We start from the raw sequence: 19115 nt of genomic DNA, 5'->3' as shown, positions 1-19115 counted from the left end.
GAAGGAGGAAGGGAGGGAAGGAGGGAGATGGGGAAGAAAGAAGGGGTGATGAAAGAAGGGGGTGAGAGAAAGGGAGATGGTGGGGGAAAGACAAGGGAGGAAAAGGGGAGAGGGGGAGGGAGAACTAACAATGGAGGAGGGGAGAGGAGGATTAGATTATTTCCTTGAGGAAGAAGCATCTGAGTTGAGCCTTGAAAGGATTTGAGGATTCTAAGAAAAGAAGATGAGGAGGGAGCACATTCTCAGGGAGAATGGCTGGTACAAATGTCCAGATATGGCAGGTTGGGGGCAGGTTCAAGTTTTGGGGAAAGATAATTGGCCAGTTCTTTCGAAAGTTATAGTGCATGAAGGAGAATGAACTAGATGGGGCAACAAGATGTAGTCATCATAGAGATGACCATGGAACCAAGAATCAGTCAGTAAATGTTTATTAAGCACCTACTGCATGCTAGGAATCGTGCTAAGTGCTTTACAATTATAATCTCATTTGATCTTCATAGAAATCCGGACAGATAAGTCCTAATATTTCCCCCATTTTGCACTTGAGGGAACTGAGGCAAGCAGAGGTCAAATGCCTCGCCCAGGGTCTCACAATTAATAAGTATATTTAGGTTTTTCTGATTCCATGTCCAGAGCTCCCCCTATTGTGTCACCAGCTACCTCATAGGAGCTCATAGCCTAAAGGGGGAAGACCTGGATACAAATCCTGCCCCAGACACATCCTGGCCACGTGATCTTGGACCAGTGACTCCCTCTTAGAACTCCAGGTGACCAAGGCTATCAGGTGCAGAAAAAATGTCACGTTGTTTGGTGGAGGGGGATGTGAGTTCTTTAGATCCAGTTCCTATTCCCAATCTAACATGAAATCACTTTGAAGAGAAGAGCAGGATTGGGAAGGGTTTTACTTGCCAGGCTGAGTGGTTTGTATTTTATTACAGAAGAAGCCACAGACAGTTCATGGGCAGGAGAGTGGCCACATGAACAGACCATGTGTCATCATGAACTCTCTGGAATCACAATAGGTCATTATGACAAGAAAACTCCCTCATTCTTTTTTTTAATAGCTTTTTATTTCCAGAATAGAGGCAAAGATAGTTTTCAACATCCACCCTTGCAAAATCTTGTGTTCCAAATTGTTCTCCCTCCCCTAGACTTCAAGTAATCCAATATAGGTGAGTGTGCAATTCTTCTGTACATTTTTCCACAAATATCATGCTGCACAAGAAAAATCAGATCAAAAAGGGAAAAAATGAGAAGGAAAACAAAATGCAGGCAAACAACGACAAAAAAGGTGGATATATTGTGTTGTGATCCACACTCAGAACCTCCCATCAAGTTGGAGAACTGGTCTGAGTCACTTCATTGTTGAAAAGAGCCACATCAGTCAGAATTGATCATCTCATAATCTTGTTGTTCCTGTGTAACATGATCTCTTGGTTCTCATTTCACTCAGCATCAGTTCATGTAATTCTCTCTAGGCCTCTCTGAAATCATCCTGAGGATCATTTCTTACAGAACAACAGTATTCCATAATATTCATATACCACAATTTATTCAGCCATTCTCCAACTAATGGGCATCCACTCAGTTTCTTTGCCACTTTGTCACTTCAGAAAGAATTGTTGAAAAGAGCCACATCCATCAGAATTGATCAATATGATAATATTTGTAAAGCACTTTGCAAACTTTAAAGTGCCACAGAAAGAATCAAATAATAATTGTTCTATAAGAAATGATGAGCAGGATAATTTTAGAAAGTCTGGAGTGACTTGCATGAATTGATTGTAAGTGGAGTGAGTAGAACCAAGAGAATACTGTAAATGGCAACAATCAGATTATATGATAATCAACTGTGGTGAATTTGGCTCTTTTCAACAATGAGATGATTCAGGCCAATTCCAATGGACTTGGGATGGAGAGAGCCATCTGCATTCAAAGACAGGATTATGAAGACTGAATGTGGATCACAACATAATATTTTTCCCCTTTTTTAGATTTTTTTCCTTTTTTAGAATGATGACAGGGGACTTTTTATATTTGTTCCTGCTATCATACATTTTGGTTCTTCCTTTGTTTTTGGCATTATGATATTGGTAGCATATTTTCAATAGGAAATAATTTTTCATATGAATACCAAAATATTTTCACTAGACTAGTGTCTATTTTGTACATTTGTGATAGGTGAGTAAATCATGAATGCAGAACCAAATCCAATGTTTTTGGTAATTCATAAAGACTGTATAAATCTTATAAGTGCTTTTTGTTTTACTCTTCAGTCAACATATTGTTTTTCTTTAGGTTCTTATGAATTTTTAAAAAGTGTTTCATGCTGTGAGTGCTTGACATCAAATACAGGAACAGATAAAATTGGCCAATAGTTTGAAAAAAATCACTAGAGTTCACATCTTTTGGTGGTAGACATACTATATCTTCTAATAAAGTCAAAATTGGGCTCACATCTGAGGAGAAGCTGCTTCATCACTGTGAAAGTTTGAGCCAATAATTATGAATATTTTCCTGTCCCTGAAGTTTCTCTCCCCTAGAGTTTCAGGCACTTTCCTTTTCTTTTTTCTTTTTTTAATATATTTTATTTTATTTTATAATAACTTTATATTGACAGAATCCATGCCAGGGTAATTTTTTTACATTATCCCTTGCACTCGTTTCTGTTCCGATTTTTCCCCTCCCTCCCTCCACCCCCTCCCCTAGATGGCAAGCAGTCCTATATATGTTAGATATGTTGCAGTATATCCTAGATACAATATATGTTTGCAGAACCGAACAGTTCTCTTGTTGCACAGGGAGAATTGGATTCAGAAGGTAAAAATAACCCGGGAAGAAAAACATAAATGCAGATAGTTCACATTCGTTTCCCAGTGTTCTTTCTTTGGGTGTAGCTGCTTCTGTCCATCATTTATCAATTGAAACTGAGTTAGGTCTCTTTGTCAAAGAAATCCACTTCCATCAGAATACATCTTCATACAGTATCGTTGTCAAAATGTATAATGATCTCCTGGTTCTGCTCATTTCACTTAGCATCAGTTCATGTAAGTCTCTCCAAGTCTCTCTGTATTCATCCTGCTGGTCATTTCTTACAGAACAATAATATTCCATAACATTCATATACCACAATTTACCCAGCCATTCTCCAATTGATGGGCATCCATTCATTTTCCAGCTTCTATCCACTACAAACAGGGCTGCCACAAACATTTTGGCACATACAGGTCCCTTTCCCTTCTTTAGTATTTTTTTGGGATATAAGCCCAATAGAAACACTGCTGGATCAAAGGGTATGCACAGTTTGATAACTTTTTGGGCATAATTCCAGATTGCTCTCCAGAATGGCTGGATTCGTTCACAACTCCACCAACAATGCATCAGTGTCCCAGTTTTCCCACATCCCCTCCAACATTCATCATTATTTTTTCCTGTCATCTTAGCCAATCTGACAGGTGTGTAGTGGTATCGCAGAGTTGTCTTAATTTGCATTTCTCTGATCAATAATGATTTGGAACACTCTTTCATATGAGTAGAAATAGTTTCAATTTCATCATCTGAAAATTGTCTGTTCATATCCTTTGACCATTTATCAATTGGAGAAGGCACTTTCCTTTTCATAACTGTTCTGTAGTTCATTACATTAATGAGATGCATGATTTCAGTTTTTGCATTTGACCCAATTTCCATTTTTGTTCTTGGACTTATGATGAGAAAGGATTAGAACATTTCACATCCTCTTCTCTTCTATAGTTTCATTCCTTCTCAAGACTTTGTTGTATGAATTGATGCTGAATTCTTTGTTTTGTTCTTTGCATTGCTATGACTTGCATTCTTGTGATCTTCTCTTGTGATATTGATTAAGGGAATCTAGAATTTTTTTTTTATTTAATGATTACTTTATAATGACAACATTATTCCTTGCACTCGTTTCTTTTCCGATTTTTTCCCCCTCCCTCCCTCCACCCCCTCCCCTAGATGGCAAGCACTCCTTTATATGTTGGATATGTTGCAGTATATCCTAGATACAATCTATGTTTGCAGAACCGAACAGTTCTCTTGTTGCATAGGGAGAATTGGATTCAGAAGGTATAAATAACCCGGGAAGAAAAACTAAAATGCAGATAGTTCACATTTGTTTCCCAGTGTTTGTTCTTTGGGTGTAGCTGCTTATGTCCGTCATTTATCAATTGAAACTTAGTTAGGTCTCTTTGTCAAAGAAATCCACTTCCATCAAAATATGTCCTCATACAATATCGTTGTCGAGGTGTATAATGATCTCCTGGTTCTGCTCATTTCACTTAGCATCAGTTCATGTAAGTCTCGCCAGTCCTCTCTGTATTCATCCTGCTGGTCATTTCTTACAGAACAATAATATTCCATAACATTCATATACCACAATTTACCCAGCCATTCTCCAATTGATGGGCATCCATTCATTTTCCAGTTTCTAGCCACTACAAATAGGGCTGCTACAAACATTTTGGCACATACAGGTCCCTTTCCTTCTTTAGTATTTCTTTGGGATATAAGCCCAATAGAAACACTGCTGGATCAAAGAGTATGCACATTTTGATAATTTTTTGGGCATAATTCCAGATTGCTCTCCAGAATGGTTGGATTCGTTCACAACTCCACCAACAATGCATTAGTGTCCCAGTTTTCCCGCATCCCCTCCAACATTCATCATTATTTTTTCCTGTCATCTTAGCCAATCTGACAGGTGTGTAGTGGGTATCTCAGAGTTGTCTTAATTTGCATTTCTCTGATCAATAATGATTTGGAACACTCTTTCATATGAGTGGTAATAGTTTCAATTTCATCCTCTGAAAATTGTCTGTTCATATCCTTTGACCATTTATCAATTGGAGAATGGCTTGATTTCTTATAAATTTGAGTCAGTTCTCTATATATTTTAGAAATGAGGCCTTTATCAGAACCTTTAACTGTGAAGATGTTTTCCCAGTTTGTTGCTTCCCTTCTAATCTTGTTTGCATTAGTTTTGTTTGTACAAAGGCTTTTTAATTTGATGTAATCAAAATTTTCTATTTTGTGATCAGTAATGGTCTCTAGTTCATCTTTGGTCACAAATTTCTTTCTCCTCCACAAGTCTGAGAGATAAACTATTCTATGTTCCTCTAATTTATTTATAATCTCGTTCTTTATGCCTAGGTCATGGACCCATTTTGATCTTATCTTGGTATATGGTGTTAGGTGTGGGTCCATGCCTAATTTCTGCCATACTAATTTCCAATTATCCCAGCAGTTTTTATCAAATAATGAATTCTTTTCCCAGAAGTTAGGGGCTTTGGGTTTGTCAAACACTAGATTGCTATAGTTGACTATTCTGTCTTGTGAACCTAACCTTTTCCACTGATCCACTAATCTATTTCTTAGCCAATACCAAATGGTTTTGGTGACTGCTGCTTTATAATATAATTTTAGATCAGGTACAGCTAGGCCACCTTCATTTGATTTTTTTTTCATTAGGGAATCTAGAATTTTTGATGCTCTTTGATTTCCAGATTCCATTTTGCAGGTTTCTTTTTTTTTTGTCTTTATCTAGAAAATATTAACAATAAACATTAGTTAAATGTCACTATATGTGTGCTACAACAACAACGACATATTGATGCAAATTTCCAGTGCCTTTCTTTAGAATCTTTAACAGATTTGTCAAATCACTCTTGCCTTGGTGGTGCCCTTAATAATATTCTTTGAGAGATTCGTTTTTCCTCCAAGGACTCTTATCATAGCAATAGCCACTGAATTCACAGTTGTGTTTAGGTCATGAGATTTTTTTGTTGCATGCCATAGGAGAGTTTGTTCATTTGTTTGTCATAGTAAATGTTAGCTTTAAAAATTCCTTTCTTTTGGGACAGTTGGTTTGCCAGTTGTATTTTGTGCCTTCAAAATAAAAAAGGGCTTTTGGAAATTGTAATCTAAGTGTGAACCTCTCATTTGCAAAATCATTCAAGGCACTGGTATTATTTTATTATCCATTTTATTAAGTAGAATTTCTGGAATTTGTGTTAAGTAAATATTTTCAATGACCTAAGGCTCTTCAACTTTCCCATCTTCAGATTTTACTAGCTCTTCAGTTTCAGAGGATATTTGTCTGATTTTAGGAATAAAGCTATGTCTTATGATTGCGGTCCTCACTTTGCAATATATTGCTGTGTGACTTGGAGCTGAAGGTACTCTACCAAAAAAAGTTGTATAAAGATATTACCCATAATCGTAAGATATGGCCCAATAGTTGGCTTATTTACAGAAGTGTATAAGTGACATTTGAGTAAATTAAACAAGAAGTTGGTACTTGAGTTAATTAACAAGAGGTTGGTATTTGAGTTAATTAAACAAAAAGTTGGTAATGGGGCTGATGATTTTTACAAAACTTCCTCTGTTGTGCAGTACTTCCTTAGATTTGTACCACACCCAGACTGAACTTTGACCTGGGTTTGTCTGTGTGTTTAAATGTCTGTGTCTGCTTTCTCACCCATAAAATGAGAATAATAATTCAATTCAATTCAACAAGCATTAATTAATCACCTGTTATATGGTAGAAACTATACTAGGTAACGAATATACAAAGACAAAAATGAAAATAATTCCCGTCCTCAGGGAGCTTACTCTAGATTGGGGATGAGTCATTGTATAGATACCAATAAGAAAATACAAAGTTGGAATATAATCTAGATTTCCAGCAACATGGGAAATTTTCATAAGACTCTCCTAAAGGATGATGGAAAGAAGACAGATGCAGATGTGAGTTCTGGCTGCTGGGTTAGTTCGCTGCTTGCATGAGTCAAGCATTTTTCCTCTCACTGGACTCGGCTACTCCTTCTACTAACTCTGGTTAATGGCTCTTCCAACCACTTAATGCTCATAAGTCTTGTCCATTCCATCTCCGGTACTCATTTCCTTAAGATCAAGAATGAATGAAATAGCAGAGGCAGACAGAAGCACCATACCCTGATGGCCACAAGGTTGCCAAGTGGAGAGACAAGACAACCACAGCTGTAGACATCTACTGCTACTGATCTCTCTCCCCCCACCTAGAGGCCCAGGATATTTCTTTTTTATCTTCAGGCAAAAGCTTCCAGAGAAAAGAGAAAGAGACCTTCAAACATTTCTAAAGAAAATACCAATGCTTAGTAGGATCATTCATATGAAAACCCAAGACAAGAGAAATCTAGAAAGGCATTTGAGCAATTGAAAAAGATTAAATGAGGTTGGTGAGCATGTTTCCTAATAGAGGACAAAGAGATATGTGTCCCTTTGGAATCCCACTGTCTTCAATGGTCAAAGAGAAAACAAAGAAAGACCAATATAGGATCATAGAGGTTTTTCACTATCTCCCTCCATCTTATTGATTTTTAAGGGAGGAAAGAAGAGGTAGGGGGAAAGGAGCATATTGGAGAAGAAAAGAAGAAGAATTGGGGGGACTTAATATATCTTATAATTGGGGTATAGTAAAGGGAAAGCATACTAACATGGAAAGGGGCTAGGAGAATAGGCATCTCATGAACTCCATTCTTATGTAAACTGGCTAATAGAAGGTTGAATAAATGCAGAGTTTGGTATAAAAATTCTTAAAACGGGAGACTAACATAATACTAAACTATGTAGATCAAAGAACAAATCATAGAAATGATAGATTTTTTTTTCACAGAAGAAAATAACAACAGAGAAACAATATGCCAAAACTTTTGGAATACAGCTAGGGAAAATTTATAACTCTGAACATTTTTAACAACAAAAGAAAGTCAAGTCAACAGATTAATAAATATTTATTAAGCACCCATTATATTCCAGGTATTGTACTGTGGGTGGGTGGGGAAGCAAAATCATGAATTTGTCATACAACTAAAAAAATTTTTAAATAGACTAATAACTTTTCTAATACTCTAAACAAAATAGAAAATCAAAGAAGAAATAAACAAAATATTGAGGAAGAATCTCTTTGAATTAATAAATAAATAATTTTAAGTGAACCAATAAAGTAGACAATGTTAGATGATTTGATTTTTTTAAAGATAGAAAAATTAAGTTGTTAAATAAAAAATTTTAACTTCAGAATTCACTACAGATAGAAAAAAATAAAGAGAAATTGTTAGAAAATTTTTTGTCCAATGATAAGAGCAAAAACTTGATAATATAAACAAAATGTGTAATAATTACAAAAACATAAAATATCCAGAGTAACTGAATAAGAAATAAAAAATTAAAGTAACTCAATTTCAGAAAATGGAAGGAGAAGCTATAAAGGAACTCACAAAGAAAAAACCAGGACCTGAGGGATTTGCAAATGAATTTTGTCATATTCAAACAGCAATCAACTCTAGGATTATATAAAATGCTTGTAAAAATAAGTAAAAATGAGGCATTCTTTCAAACTATAGGCCAATGTTTCTAATAAATATTGATACCAAAAAAGTGATAAAACATGAGCCAGAGTTAGATCTTCTGGCTCTAACTCCCTTCATGCTTGTGTGGACAGCACCTGCCAGGATCCTATGACTCCGAGCTTCCTTCATGTTAGTGCCTCAGCCTGAGCTTTTTTGTTTGGGAATAGGAATAATGTGCTTCAATCAATCTTTATTCCATTCCTGGGTTTTTAGATTTAGTGTTTCCCAGTAAGTCTACCTTAGTAGTGAGTCCTTCTCCAAGGTCAAGGCTATGTTGCCCTGTGGCTGGCAGATAAGACAAAAGATGTCAGGTCTAATCATTGAAGAGCAGGTCTATTTCTGACACCTCCAGAGCATTCTCTGTCGTCCCTGGTATTGACCATGGGTCCTACAGGTACAAGAAGTGTGGGGAAGTTTTCAGTCTCCTATCTACAAGTTTGTACTGCAAACTCACCAATCTTGAACTTGCAACCTCTTGTAAAGCAAGAGGATACTCTTTCTAACTGTCCTGGCAATAAGCATTTATTACGTGCCTACTGTATGCCAAGCATAGCAGGTACAAAGAAAGCCCAAAACATGAACTCTGTTCTCAATACAATAAGGGAAACAACATACAAACTACTATAATCAAACAAAATACAGAGATGATAAATTGAAGGTCCTCCCAGAGGATGGTGCTATTCTAGGGAGCACTGAGAAAGTCGTCTATTAGAAAAAGATGTTTTTCAACATAATATTTTTATCTTTGTTGTTGTTTGCTTGATTTTTTTCTTTCTCATTTTTCTTTTTTAATCTGATTTTTCTTGTGCACCATGATAAATGTGATATCTGTTAGAAAGTGGTGTTTTCCAACATAATATTTTCACCTTTTTGGTTGTTATTTGCTTGCCTATTTTCTCTCTCTCATTTTTTCCTTTGTGATTGATTTTTCAAGTGCAGCATGATAAATGTAGAAATATGTTCATGTCCTTGGGTTTCAGGCACCCTCCAAGCCTGATGTTCTGTCACCTCAAACCTGTCAAATCAAAAATTATCCCAGGTAGGATACATTTTAAGCTATTTAGTGAGAAACAAAGTAAAACCTTGGTTGGAAAGGAGTTGATAGGGCTAGGTCCTAGGTCCACTTCTCTCACTGGTTTGCTGTGTGATTTTCCCTTCATCAGACCTCAGTTTTCCCTTCTGTCAACCTAATGATGACCCTTAAGGTGCCTTCTCTCCTAAACTGCCTAAGTCTCAGGGTCTGTGTGTAGTTTTCACCTCAGAGAACAGACTTTAATGGGGAGAAGTTAGTTCCCCAAGAGTGGAGAAGGAGAGAGTGCCATGTTGGGTCAGGGACACTGGTCTTTCCAGTTCATCCAGGGCCAGGTAACCCATACTGAGGAGATTGACCATCTGTTCAACGATCAGCTAGACTGAACTCTGGGTCTCATAAAGAGCCAACAGCAAAAAGCTGTCTATAAGGGAGATTACTCAATGTCAACACTAGATAAAAAAAAAAATGTGGTTTCACCCACAAATTATTATACTTCCCCTCTGGCTGTAGGAGGGGGAGCAGTGGGGAGCAGAGCAGAAAGAAGTAAACACCCAGACCAGGCTTAATTTAAGGCCTTTACATTCAATCTTCTTTTACAAATGAGGAAATGGCACCCGAGAGATTCACTGACTACCTGCTCGGTGTCTCACAGCTAACCGGTGTCAGAAGTGGGAATCGCGTAACCCCCAACTCCATGTCCGGCATTCCATCCACATTCCTCTGGAAAGACCTTCAGGGCCAGAGGATCATAGATTATTCAGAGCTCAAAGGAGAGGTGATCCAGTCCAATCCCTTTATTTTACAGACAAGGAAATTGAGGCTCCAGAAGGACATAAGCATGGACAGATTATGGATATGGCTGAGCCAGGATTGCAGCCCAGTTCCCCCAGCGCCCCTCCAATGCTCTTGACTCCTGACACTACACGGGGTCTTTAGTTCCATTCTTGTCTATTGTCCCAGAGGTTTCCCTGGGAAGGGAAGATTTAAGAGTGTCATTCTCTTCAGGATCCATGCAGCTGAATAATAGAGACTGCTAGGGAAAACATTGAGTGCCAGTCTTTCACAGAGGTTGTCTACGTACGGAGACCACTTTGTCTCACCTTCAGTGACTGTAATGTGGAAACAGCCTTCATAAGCATAGGGTTTGGAAGGCCTGATGCAGTACTGTCTGCCTTGGGTAACCATGGACTTCTTGGACTTCTGTCTTAATAAGATGGAAATGGGAGGATTGGCAGTATCTATCTCCCAGAGATCTTGAGCAATTTTTGTTGTTGTTCAGTCACTTCAGTCACATCTGATTCTTCATGGCCCCACGGGGATTTTCTTGACAAAGATCCCGAAGTGCTTTGCTCTTTCCTTTTCTAGTTCATTTTTACAAATGAGGAAACTGAGGTAAATAGTGTGAAGAAACTTGTTCAGGGTTACATACCTAGTAGGTCTCTGAAATTGGATTTTAACTCAGGTCTTCCTAATCCCAGGCCTGGCACTCTGTTCACTGGTTTATCTAACTATCCTTGTGAACTTTAATTACAATAAACTGAAAAGTGCTTCAGAATATAGAACTTTCTTGCATTTAACCCTATAATTTTACTTATGGGGAAACTGAGACCCAAAGAGATGAAATGCCTCTTCAGAATCACACAGAGAGGCAGTGAGCTTGAAAGGCTTCAAATTCACATTCCAAGCTTGTCTCTAAAGCAGTCAGAAATCAGATGCCCATTCATGTTTCCAGTTCCAACCCATGCCATTGAAGTCACTTAACCTCTGCTCACCTCAGTTTCCTCTACTAGTGGTGATGTTCAATCATTGAGTCATTTCTTATTTTTTGTGACCCCACAGACTACCACATATAAGCTCCTTCTATCCTCCACTATCTCTCAAAATCCATATCAAATTCATGCTTGTTTATTTCCATGATATTATCTCTCCATCTCATCATCTGCTTTCTCCTCCTTTTGCCTTCAATCTTTCCCAACATCAGGGTTTTTTCTAATAGATCCTATCTTCTCATTAGTGGCCAAAGGACTTAAAATTCACCTTCAGTATTTGACTTTCCAGTGAATAATTTCTTTAAGTATTTTATCTCCTTGTTCTTCAAGGGACTTTCAAAAGTCTTCTCCAGCACCACAATTTAAAAGCACCAATTCTGTAGCACTCAGCTTTGTTATAATCCAATTCTCACAGCCATACATCATTACTAGAAAAACCAGAGCCTTGACTACATTGGGTCTTTGTTGGCAAGGTGACGCCTGCTTTTTAGGACACTGTCTAGACTTGCCATAGCTTTCCTTCCAAGGAATAAGCTTCTTTTAATTTCTTGACTGCTGTCACCATATGATCTTTAAATCCAAGAATATAAAATCTGACACTGCTTTTATTTCTTCTCCCTCTATTTGCCAGGAAATGATGGAGCTATTTGCCAAGAACTTAATTTTTTTTTCGATGTTAAGCTTCAAGCCAGCTTTTACACTCTCCTCTTTCACCTCAACAAGAGGCTTCTTAATTTCTTTTCACTTTTTGCCATCAGAATAGCATCATTTGCTATTCTAAATCTACATGAGATTGTTGATATTTCTCCCAGCAACCTTAATTCTGACTTTTGATTCCTCCTAATAGGCATTTTGAATGTTGTATTGTGCATATATGTTAAATAAATAAAGTAACAATATACAGCCTTGTACTCCTTTCCCTACCTTAAACCAACCAGGTGTTTCATGTTCCATTCTAATGGTTTCTTTTTGATCCACACACAGGTTTCTCAGGAGATAAGTGAAAAGATCTGTTGTTATCCACACAATCCAAGGCTTTATTGTAGTTCAGTGGTTCTCAAACTTTTGTTTTCAGTATCTTTATCCTATTAAAAATTATTGAGGATCTCTCCAAAGAGTTTTTGTTTGTCTGGTTTATATTTACAGACATTTACCAAATTGGAAATAAAAACTATTTTTGAATTTGTCGACCCTCTAAAAAGGGTTTCAGAGATCCCCAGGATTCTCTAGACTATACTTTGAGAAACAGTGGTGTAGTCAGGGAAGTAGAAGTAGCTATTTCCCCCCAAGAATTCCCTTGCTTCTTCAATAATCCAGCAAATATTGACAATTTGATTTCTAGTCCCCCACTTCTCTCTTTGAAAGTCAGTCTATTCTTTTGGTAATTCTTGGTTCACATATTGCCGAAGTTTAGCTTTCATAATCTTAAGCATAACCCTACTGGCATATGAAATGGGTTCAGTTGTTTAATAACTTGAATATTCTTTGGCATTTATGTCCCAAACATATACAAAGGTTTGGGACATAAAGTAATCTTTTTTTTTTTAAACTAGTGGCCACCGCTGAGTTTTTCAAATTCGTCAGCATATCAAGTGTGACACTTTAATAGCCTCATCTTTTGGGGTTTTAAATAGCTCAGCTGGAATTCCATCACCCCCTACTAGTCCTTGTTTCCTAAGGTTCACTTTACTTTATTCTCCAGGACGTCTGATTCTAGATCAGCAATCATACCATCATGGTCATTCATGCTAAGATCTTTATTATATCGCTCTTCTGTATATTTTGCCCCCTTTTCTTAACGTATTCTACTTCTATTAAGTCCCTACCATTTTTGTCTTTCAACATGCCAGTTTTTGCATGAAACTTTCTCTTGAGGTTTTATCATTTTCTTAAAGAGATCTCTTCTTTCCTATTCAATAGTTTTCTTCTATTTCTTTGCATTGCTCATTTAGGAAAATCTGTTTATTTCTTCTTGTCATTATTTGGAATTCAGTTAGATATAACTTTCCCTTTCTCCTTTTTTCTTCAGCTATTGTTACTTCAGCTATTGCTTTCTTGCTTTTTTTTTTTTCTTTGAAATGTTTTTTGTTTGTTGCCTCCTGTACAATATTGCAAACCTCTGTCCTTATTTCCCAGATACTCTACCTGCCAGATCTAATCCCTTAAATCTATTCATGACCTTCACTTTATATTATAAGGGATGTTGTTTAGATTATACCTATATGATCTGATGATTTCCCCTACTTTCTTCAAATTTTCGTCTGAATTTTGCAATGAGAAGCTCATGATCTGAGCCTTAGTCAGCTCCAGGACTTGTAACTGACTGTTTAGATCTGTTCCATCTTTGGCTGCAAAATAAATAGTCAGTCTGATTTCTATATTCACCATCCATTGATGCCCATGTGTCTGTCACCTTTTGGGTTGTTGAAAAAGAGTGTTTGTCACAATAAAACTCTATTAGTCTCTACTGTTTCATTTTGTACTCCAATCCAGACTTACTTGTTCTTCTAGTTTGCTTTTGATTTCCTACTTTAGCATTCCGATCCCCTTTGATGAATATGACATCTTTTTTGGGTGTTATTTCTAGATGTTCTAGGTCTTCATAGAACTGATCAACTTTATCCTCTTCAGCATCAATAGTTGGAGCATAAACTTGTATTACTGTAATGATGGTTTGCCTTGGATTTAAACAAATATCATTCAGTCATTTTGGGATTACACCCCCATACTGTTTTTCTCATCCTTTTATTGACCATGAGGGCTACTTCATTTCTTCTAAGGGTCTCTTGTTCACAGTAGTGTATGTCCCTCAACCCAATCAGAGTCCTATAAGGCTGGGCTCAGAAATCTCAAAGAGGCTTTGTCCAGGGGAGAGGAAAAGAGCATTTCTGGTCCCTTTCTTGTTCTGACTCTATAGGGGGAGAGCCGTCCCTCAGCTGCTGTGCAGGCCCCCCTCCCTCCCCCAATAAACCCTCCTTCTTCTTCCCTTCTCTTTCCAAGAAAAGAACCTGAGAACAAAGCTCAGATTACACATTGGCCTCCAGAGAAGGGTGTTAATGGACTGACCTATGGCTCCATTCAGTAATTCCCTCCCTGTCCCTTTTTAAAGGGCAAGCTCAATTAGACCAGGAAGAGTCTCACTTTGGTATCTCAATCCCCAAAGGTTAGCACACTTCTTGGTACAAGGTAAGTTCCTGATCATCTTGCTCTTGAGGGGACTGGCAGCCATGGGGTTTGGAGACAGCCCCCTCACTCAGGGGCAGAGTCCTGTGGGCAGTTTCACTGCCCCCAGACCTTCTGGGACACCACCCTCTGCAGTGCTGAGCTGTCAGATCACACAGGGCCAGCATCCAGCCCGGGTGACCCGGGACAAACACCTGCCCCATTTGGGACATCAATTTCCTCTTCTGAAGAAGGAGACTTGCTTAAATCAAGTCCACAGGAGCCCTTCCAACTAAAAATCTAGGGTTCTGTGACACACCAAGGGCGGCTGGACTCTGAGGTCATTTCCACTTCCAAGGGATGCTGGAATTCTGAGATCTTTCTAAGGGGTGATGATGAGGTACAAGTCATGAAGGTAGGGAGTTGTCTGGAAAGAATTCACAGGCTTAAACCTGTCTTCAAGTCAAGAGAAAAAGCTTTATCATGACACTGTAAAACAGGCTAAGTCCCTTGTGAAACTTGCACTTAATAAGGGGAGAAGTGGATCCTTTTATGGGGAAGAACCAAGAGCAAGATATGCTGACCAAGCTAATTGTGGGCATCAGTAAATTAGCTGGTGGTCCCTGGCTGTCCTGTCTATGTACGTCTTGTACATAGCCTTGGGAGGGGACTATAGATTAAGCTGCAGATTGTATAAGGTTAACAGGGAGCATCAGTGCAGGATAGCTCCATCTGTGCAAGATCATTTTGTTAGCACAAGATAATTCTACAGGTCAGTTTGCTCCTCACCGGACCCATTTAGATGCTGGATTGCTACCAGGGCATCCATTCACCTCCTCACTGAGATTCTGATACCCAGGCAGCTGGGTGGGTAGCAAATAAAGCAGCTGAAGATGGAATCAGGAACACTTGAGTCCAAATACAGCTTCAAATACCAACGAGCTGTGTGTCATTTAAGTTCTATCGGCCTCAGTTTCCTCAGGTGTAAAATAGGGAAAATAAGAACACCTACCTTCCAAGGTTGTTGTGAGGATCAAATGAAACATTATTTGAAAGGCATTTAATACAATACTAAAGGATGGGTTGATTAAGATATGAAGATTTTAAGAGAAGAAAGAAAGGAGGAATACACTAGTGCATAAAGAAAGGAATGGAATTTGCTATTCCTCTCTTCATCTTTTCCTTCCTTCCTCCTTCCCTCTCTCCCTCCCTCCTTCCCTCTCTCCCTTCCTTCCTCTTTTCCTTCCTTCCTTCCTTCCCTTCTCTCCCTTCCTTCCCTCCCTTCTCTCCCTTCCTTCCTTCCTTCCTTTCTCCCTTCCTTCCTTCCTTCCTTCCTTCCTTCCTTCCTTCCTCCCTCCCTCCCTCCCTTCTCTCTTTCCCTCCTTCCTTCCTTCCCTCTCTCCCTCCTTCTCTTCTTTCCTTCCTTCCTCTCTTTCATTGATACCTCATTGGTAATAGAAGACTGATTACAAGGATCCCATTTTCAGTCACCTGATGTTTATAGAAAAGTTTATAAAGCAAAGTGCCTCTGGTTTTGGAAATGGTCTGCAGACAGAGCCTGTGCAGCAAGGATAGAATTTCAAGAAGAAGCCGCCTGTCCTGGTCTCTTTGAGCCGGACTCTGGAGATCTCTGTCCAGCCCTCTGTCCCTCTGGGGAGGCTTGTCTGGGGGTGTGCCCTGCAGGAGGACACAGGTGGGGAGTTTGACCTTGGCTCAGTTCTTAGCTGGTTAATGCCCAGCAGTGTGTGGTCATCCCTGATAAGAACAGCATGTCCTCCACCTGGCATCAGCCACTTGTCTCTACTCCAGGACTGTGGGTGAGGGAAGGGGGCAGGGGACATGGAAAGCTGGCAGTGGTATCTTCTCGGATGCTCCCTGCTCAGTGCCAATAGATCCTGAAAGCAGGGACCGGTAGCATGGGGAGCATTCTTACTGAGAAAGAACGGAGTCACTTAGAGAGCTTGACTGTGCTACTTGACCCCTGAAGGGCTGGACTGGATAAAAGTAGCAAGGAGACAGATTTCAGACCAAGTAAAAAGCTCTTACCATTTCAGCTGTCCAGTAGCAAAGGTGGTGATCTCCCTGTCACTGGAGGTCTTCAAGTAGAGATTGGATGACTGTGTGTACAGGAGGATTTCAGAGAGGCCTGGAGAAACTTACGTGAATTGAAGCTAAGTGAAGTGAGCAGAACCAGGAGATCATTGTACACAACAACAAGATTATGTGATGATCAGTTCTGATGGACATGGCTCTTTTCAACAATGAGATGATTCGGTCCAGTTCCAGTGGTCTTGTGATGGAGAGAGCCATCTGTACCCAGGGAGAGGACCGTGGGGATTGAATGTGGATCACAACATTGTATTTTTACCTTTTTGTTATTGTTTGCTTGTTTTTAGTTTTCTTTCTGATTTTGTTTTTTTTCGATCTGATTTTTCTTGTGTAGCATGATAATTGTGGAAATATGTATAGAAGAATTGCACATGTTTAACCTATATTAGATTATTTGATGGGAAGAAGTGAAGAAGAAAAATTTGGAACAAAAGGTTTTGCAGTGGTGAATGTTGAAAACGATCTTTGCATGTATTTTTTAAAAATAAAAAGCTATTATTTAAAAAAGAATAACTTTGAGTGAGTGTCATTCTGTTACAAATAACAAAAAAAAAAAAAAAAAAAACGCATTGTAGAGATCCTATGAAGGTAGATGTTTGCATCCAAAGAAAGAACATACATACATTTGTGTTTAATAGTAGCCTTCTCTGGGATGGAGAGAGAAAGAGGAAAAAGAACTACATGATAATTTTGTTATATATTTGAATGGAATAGCAAGTTATATATAATAAATCTACACTTTCAGGCACAATCCTGTTTTTCTATTGCACTTTGTTATGGAAATGCTTGTTTTATTTCTTAAGTTCAAAATTTTAAAAATAAAAAAGTTTAAATTAAAAATAAAATATAATCAATGCAGAAAAATTCTTCATAACTGTCATTGCAACAATAAAAAATTGCAACTGTGGGTCAAATGATTGCAGAATGATTGAACAAACAACAAGACAGAAGCACCTACCGACTAATTCAAATGTTTGCTGACCCAGGCTTTATCCAGATTTCCTCTCAAAGCAATGAATTTACATTGGTTTCACTTCTATATATCAATTATTATAATTGACGTGGCTGTTGTGTCATTTGGGAGGCAGCCAATCCAAAATAATAAATATTTATTAAGCACCTACTGTGCGCCAGGCACAGTGCTAAGCATTGGAGATACAATTAATAAAAAGAAAGACAGGCTTTGATGTTAAACACAGTTCACAATTTAAGGAATTGGGGAGAGAGATGGGAAAGTGGAGGAGGAGAGACCTGCATGGAGATGTCTTGTTTGATGGAGTTGAACCTAAACAGAGCAGAGATGCAGAGCGGAGTGAACAAAAGACTAATTTCTGCCTACAGTTGATGGTGCAATGATTAGAGCATTGGGTCTGAGACAGGAAAATCTGAGTTCAAATCCAGCCTCTGACACTTATTGGCTGTGTGACTCTGGGCAAGTCACTTAAACTCTACCTCCCTCAATTTCCTCAACTGGAAAATGATGATAATGTTAACACTGATCTCACAGGATCAAATGAGACAACACTTGTAAAGTGTTTAGCACAGTGTCTGGCACTTGGTAGATGCTTTATAAATGCATATTCTCTTTCCCCTACTCCTTCTTTTGACTTTTCCCATTTGTTTATTTTTAGTAACTTGTTTAAACAATTCAGGGAGAAGTATTCCAATTGTGTACTTTATTCCCCCTCATTGCTATTCTTGTTTATTTTAAATTCTGATGTTAGCTCTGGTAAATTGACCGGGTACAGACAGCTGACTCATGTTTGCCAATTCAAATATAAATTCCTCCTTAAAATCTCATGAAGAAAAATGATGGATTTTTATGAGCAGAGAGAAACAGTGGGAAGTAAAAACAGATTTAAAGATAGCATGGAAAGATAGCTAATTGAGCCAAATCATTCCAAAGACTGATGAAAATGGAAAGAAGACTACAAAGAGAAGAAAAAGGAAAGTACTTGTAATTTTTTTTTCAAAAAGCTATTTTTCCCATTGAAGATAATTGAACCACTATGCTTAGATTTTCAAACAGCATAGTCCCTAAGCTGCTTGTAAAGAACGTGAAGATAGGAAAGGAGCCAGACTGGAGCAAGTCTAGAGAGGAATGATTCATACTGGAGCAGTGACACAATTGTGAGGGTTTTGCAACTGTCAATGCTGAAAAATTACCCATGCATATAACTTGTAAATAAAAAGCTATTATAAAAAAGAAGCTATTATAAAAAAGAAAAGAATGAGAGAAAAAGATGAAAAAAAAAAGAAAATTCATCCTTGCAAAACCTTGTGTTTCAAATTTTTCTCCTTCCCTTCCCTTCCACTTCCTCCCCTAGACAGCAAGTAATCCAATATATGTTAAACATGGGCAATTTTTCTATACATATTTCCATAATTATCATGCTGCACAAGAAAAATCAGATCAAAAAGGGAAAAAAATTAGAAAGAAAACAAAAAGCAAGCAAACAACAAAAAAGTGAAAATACTATGATTTGATCCACATTTAGTCTCCCCACAGGCCTCTCTCTGGGTGTAGATGGCTCTCTTCATCCCTGAACACTTGAATTGGTTTGAATCATCTCATTGTTGAAGAAAGCCATGTCCATCAAAATTGATCATCGTATAATCTTGCTATTGCTG

This window comes from Antechinus flavipes, chromosome 6 (genome assembly GCF_016432865.1).
Source record: "Antechinus flavipes isolate AdamAnt ecotype Samford, QLD, Australia chromosome 6, AdamAnt_v2, whole genome shotgun sequence".
NCBI lineage: Eukaryota > Metazoa > Chordata > Mammalia > Dasyuromorphia > Dasyuridae > Antechinus > Antechinus flavipes.
This window is presented reverse-complemented; position numbering follows the sequence as displayed.